Below are 5929 nucleotides of genomic sequence, written 5' to 3'. Positions count from 1 at the left end.
GACTTTTTTAGTCTAGTCAATGGGCAAAAGATTGCTAAACATCTTTCTTGTCCCAGTGGAAATCCTTCTCCATACCTCCAGGAGGATTATCCATCTGAAAATTTGTATTTCCAGCCAACAAAACTTTTTGTATACACCTTCATCAGGAATGGCGTCCTGCCATGGGAACTTTCCTGTGAGCAGAATGTAGATGACACCAAATGAAATGAAAGTAAACCTGAAATACTGAACTCCCGGAGGAAAGATGGCTGACTGATTCTATTTTTATCCATAACCTTCATTGCTATTCTTTGACCTGTGAAAAAAGTGAATATACCTTAGATCAAGAATTGGAATATACAGAAATTACTGGTTGAATATTTAGTTTCATTTTTGCTTCCTAACTAATTTTACCAACATGAATTCACATGTATTCCATTAAATATTAACAGATGTAATGAATGCTGCCATTGGTTCATATTTGCTCACTTTTCATATACCTGCTGTTCTTCAATATGAGAGTTGTATGGGGATTCTCCATTGTTTTATTATAGATTAGTGACCTCCTTGAAAAAAGTCTATGCAGTCTTGCAGATCAAAGTTCCATGCATACATATTTGCAGAGGATATTTAAGTGGATGTTAGATTAAATCACTGACCTGTTTTTTCTTTTCCTCTACCAAGAATATTTTTTGAAATCCACTTTCTCCAATTCGTTCTCATTGAGGACGTGCTTCTGTAAGTCTGTCTTCTGTTGTCCTTTAAGTAGGAGACCATTCTATCCAGAAGAACTTCCACATCATGAGCAACGAAGGTCATACTGTCCTGGAGAACAAAAAAGTAAATATGAACACTGTTACCTTCAGTTATATCTATAGACCACCACATCATTTGTTTATCAGCACTCCTGCATACACGTCTGTACTGTTGGGCCAGTTTATAATAATTCCTTTGGTTGGATTCTCCATTATCTGCAATATCATCGTACTTCATCAGGGATGATCTACTTGATGATTTGATAAGCATGGCACATGTCAGTCTGACGTCTGTAGTTGTACCAGCCATTGGAGCCGGCCACCAGGACCACCCACTGCTTCTCCAACCTCCTGGGTCATCCATGGGCATGGATGTGGGCAGGACAGTGAGGCTGAGGATTAGTTTCATTGGAAGCATCTTGGAAGAAGTTGAAGTAACAGGACCCTGCTCCCGTCCAGCAGTCTGTGCTCTGGGTGTTATCAGAGCAATGAGACTGCAGAATGGGACTTCTCAAAAAAAAAATGTAAAATGGAGACATTGATGGATATTGAAAATTAAAAAAAGAATTGGATAGCATTTTTGAATTGTGGTGCTGAGATGCAGGGAAGATCCGCTTTTAAACAGCCCATAGAGGCAAAAAACAAATGAAACTTCAGGTTGACAGTCGTCATTCGCATCATTGGTGTGTCTGCTACGACATGTGATTTTCGGACAGTAACTGAAAGTGCCTTATTCTTGTTTGTTTGTGTTTTTTTTTTTTTTTTTTTTTTAAGGAATGAATTTCAAACCATTGATAGGGGAATCATACGAAAAAAGCACACTGAAAACAAACTGTGCATGAGCTAGGAAAAATGACCCAGAAGGAAAAGAATGTTTACTGTCAAACGGCAATTGGACTACTTAACCCTCATCTAATACTATGGGTTTATATCTGCCCCGATTTTTTAAATTCCAGAGGAGGAAATCAAAAATAGCAGCTAAACAATAACAATCACTGTAAAGAGATCTAAAAAATTATAAAATACCCCAAACTTAAATCTGGATTTAGAAATACACTATATTGTCAAAGGTATTGGACCTCCTTCCTTTACACTTATGAACTTCAATGACATCCCAGTCCGTAGGGTTCAATATTGAGTTGGCTCACCCTTTGCAGCTATAGCAGCTTCAACTATTCTGGGAAGGCCGTCCACAAGGTTTAGGAGGGTGTCAATGGAAGGTTGGACCATTCTTCCAGAAGCACATTTGTCAGGTCAGGCACTGATGTTGGACGAGAAGGCCTGGCTTGCATTTTCCACTCTAATTCATACCAAAGGTGTTCTATGGGGTTGAGGTCAGGACTCTGTGCAGGCCAGTCAAGTTCCTCCACCCCAAACTGGCTCCTCCATGTCTTTATGGAACTTGCTTTGTGCACTGGTGCGCAGTCATGTTGGAACAGGAAGGGACCATCCCCAAACTCTTTCCACACAGTTGGGAGCATGAAATATTTGTCCAAAATGTCTTGGTATGATGACTCCTTAAGAGTTCCCTTCACTGGAACTAGGGGGCCAAACCCAACCCCTGAAAAAAAAAAACCTGCACCATAATACCCCCTCCAACAAACTTTACACTTGGCACAAGTACCACTCTCCTGGCAACCGCAAAACACACGTCCATTGGATTGCCAGACAGAATATAAAGGTAAATTCAGCACACGTAAAGTTGTCAATACATTAAGGTATAGGTAAGATAGTTCTGTAAGTCTATCTTCTGTAGTCCTTTGTAAGTAGGAGACCATTCTAGCCAGAAGAACTTCCACATTATGAGAAACAGAGGCCACAGTGTCCTGAAGAAGAAAAAAGGAAAATTGTTGCATTATTATCAGAAAAGCTGATTACCAGGCAAGTGGCGGCAAGGTTGGGATTTGAACTAACTTGGATGGATATGGCTGTGTAAGTGAAGCCTGGGGTTTGAATTGAAAATTTTTTTTTTTTTTTTTTAAAGGCAAATAAATTAGTCATAGAATAGAGACTAGGTTTAAGGCATCAGCTTTAGAGAGGGCAAATTGCAGAGTTTTAATCATCACCCATGTCCCCCCTCTGCTGGAAGACATGGTGCATCCAGCTGTGTCACTGCAGATCTTGATAGATCTTGTCCATAGCATGGGTGATGCTCTCCATTGTGGGTAACCGGAGTATACAACTGTCTCCATGGAGTATTCATACAGTAGGTTGTGCCGGTTGAAACACTGGTTCTTGAAGTGCTCGGTGTCTTCAGTTTCACTTAATTTCAGTCTGATCAGTGAGAAATTATTCTGCCAACTCCTCATTAGTTCTGTGGTGACAGAATCTGATCTTCCTGATTGATTTCTTGATCAAGGCTTTGGCCTCCTTTTTAGGGCCTTTATCCTGGCCAGTACACCCCAGGCCTTGACAGCATCGTTGGTAGCCAGGAACCTCCTCTTTAGGATGGCCATGGGCTCTTCTGGGCTGGGGATCAAGTTAATGTATATCTGCTCCAGAGTCATTTGAGGGGCTTTTAGCCCTACCCTGGAACTTGCTCACCGTCATCTTGAAAATATTCCGGTTCCCATACTGCATCACATAACTGGTATTGGTGTGTTGCTTGACCAGTTTGTAGTGTGTCCTCCTTGGACAGGTCCTCCATCCAGCTGACGCTGTAAAGATCGCCGAGGTATGTGTCTCACTTCTCGTCATAACAGGCATAATATGATACATAAGTTTTGGCGGTTGTGGTGGCATAAACATCAATGTTAGGTAGATGGTTCATGATGGAGCCTGATTCACATGATGTATATAACCATATTTTTTTTTTTATGTCTTGTTGTTATACATGTACTCAATGGTCTTGTTCAGTTTTTTGATGTGGAGGTAATCACTTGAAAGGCCAGCAGACCTGGAGCTCTGTGATCAGTGAAGTAGATAAAGATATGGTTGTTGGGTCCACTCTGAATCATTTTCCCAGATCATTTTTCCCTTTACCACCTGAGTCACCACCTCAGAACCGCCAGGAAGTTGTCAGGAGTGAAACTTTTGTGTAGTCCTTCAGAACTCTGGCATACTGTTGGGCTGGTTTATTATGATTCCTTTGGTTGCATTCTCTTAATTATCTGCGATATCATCATGCACCATCACCATGATCTGCTCATCAGGGATGCTGTTCTACTTGACAATTTGATAAGCATGATACATGTCATCCTGATGTCCATAGTTGTACCAGCCATTGGAGCCAGCCACCAGGACCACTCAGTGTTTCCTCCATCTTCTGGGTCATCCATGGGCCAGGACAGAGGCTGAGGATTAGTGTCACTGGAAGCCTCTTGGATTAAGTAAAATGACCCTTCTCTCCTCTAGTGGCCTGTTCTCTGGTGTTATCACAGCGATGAGACTGCAGATTGTGACTGTTCAACCAAATGTTTTATGTGCTTTTTGAGTTCTTTATTTTGGGGAAAAGAGGAAGAAAGCAAAGACTTATGTTCTGTACACCACTTTTTAAATGTGTTTTTTATCTAATTCTGCATCATATTGTTTGCATACAATACCTATTCTGCTTAGGGAGCAAGACTGACTTTGCATACTTTGCTCCCCAGTTTTGTTTCAGAGTCATTTTGCTACAACCTATCTTGGCAGCAGCATCTCTCCTGAAGAAGCCAAGGTTGGCGAAACATGTTGAGATAAATTTGCAGCTGTTAATGAAGAGAGAAAATGGACCACATGTTGTAAAAAATCTTGTGGTGATTTTATATTTTCCAATAAAATTTTAAAGACTTTTAAGGATAATTTCACCTTTTGTACCATGTTGCACCCATATTTAGGGTTTAAAAATGTTACCAATGCAGCAATCTTTGCACCCCTGAGCCCCCATTTTGACAGCTGGTAGAGGATCTTCTCCCCCGCTGGCTGTCACAAACTAAAAAAGTTTTCTGTGAATGGGAAAACTACAAGTTCCGATAGTCTTTTTGGCTGTTGACTTGTCATTCTCAATGGTCAACTACCAGGTCACTGAGGATTGCTCTAGCTAGTTCATTGAGCTTCCTGTCAGTGTGCAACTGCTTGCCCATATCGGAGGTATGGGAAGACAGCTACTCTGGCAGATGTGGGTGTAATGCCATGGTCCTGCAGACTGGCTGTGGGTGTAATGCTTTTACAGGTTCCTAACAAATAAAATGCTGCTTTTTTTTTTATCTGCAAAAAGTGCATTTATTTTTGTAAAAGTGAACTTGTCCTTTAAATCTGACTTTGTAATTTAAAAAAAAAACAACATTCTACCTACAGATGAGTGATTGTTTTATTTGATACTTTTATGGAGCTTGGACAGTTTCCTTCACACTGATGGACATTAGATTTTTGGATGAATGATCCATCCCAATTGGTGGAACATTCAAATCTGTCTCATCTCATCCAAGATAGGACAATTTCCCCACTCCCTGTATTTAGCATAACTCAGCCCCTCACTAGCACATCATTTTTTGGAAGGACAATTAAGTATTCAAGGTCAATGACTTTTTCAGAAGGAAAATTTAGATATGCAATGTCATAGCCCTTTTGTGGGCTAATTATGCATTCCTGGAAAGAAGGCCATCTTCATGGCATATCTCGAGGGGGTCATTTTAAGTGGATATAGTGAAAACAGATTTAAATGGCCTGGTCCAGAATGAGGTGTGTGTGATTCAGGACCGGGGACATCAGGAGTACTGTCTATAACATAATCTTTTTTCAGCATTTGGTATGGGTGTCACTATGGTTGCCACAAAAAGTGTACTTGTGTGGAATGAAGCCAAAATTTGAATATGGTATTGGACATGAATAACCCCCATAAAGGAATGTCTTGTGACTGGTCATGACACAATACAGTCCATCCATGTTGATTACCTTTTTGTCTTCCATGCTCTCAACTTCATGAACCTCATGGCACGGCTATCTTAATGAGCAGACAGTCCTGGGCCCTTAGGTGCATGGAGGGGCCCTGCACTTTCCCTGTCATTGCAATATTGTAAACATGTACTGCTTGGCCAAGTCAGTCGGTCAGTGATGGAGGCTACCTGTAATACTCCCCTGTCATCCAATCAGGTTATCTTGTCCCTCGGCTCCCAAAACTCCTTCACTCAGGCTGATCCTGCAGCTGAGGGAGAAAGAAAACACACCAGCTGTTGGGAACCGCCTGGCAGTGTCTCTAGCAGCCCACAGCACGGATT

The sequence above is a fragment of the Staurois parvus genome, unplaced genomic scaffold (assembly GCF_062004578.1).
Source record: "Staurois parvus isolate SC_StPar_1 unplaced genomic scaffold, SC_StPar_1.0 ptg002329l, whole genome shotgun sequence".
Classification (NCBI taxonomy): domain Eukaryota; kingdom Metazoa; phylum Chordata; class Amphibia; order Anura; family Ranidae; genus Staurois; species Staurois parvus.
This window is presented reverse-complemented; position numbering follows the sequence as displayed.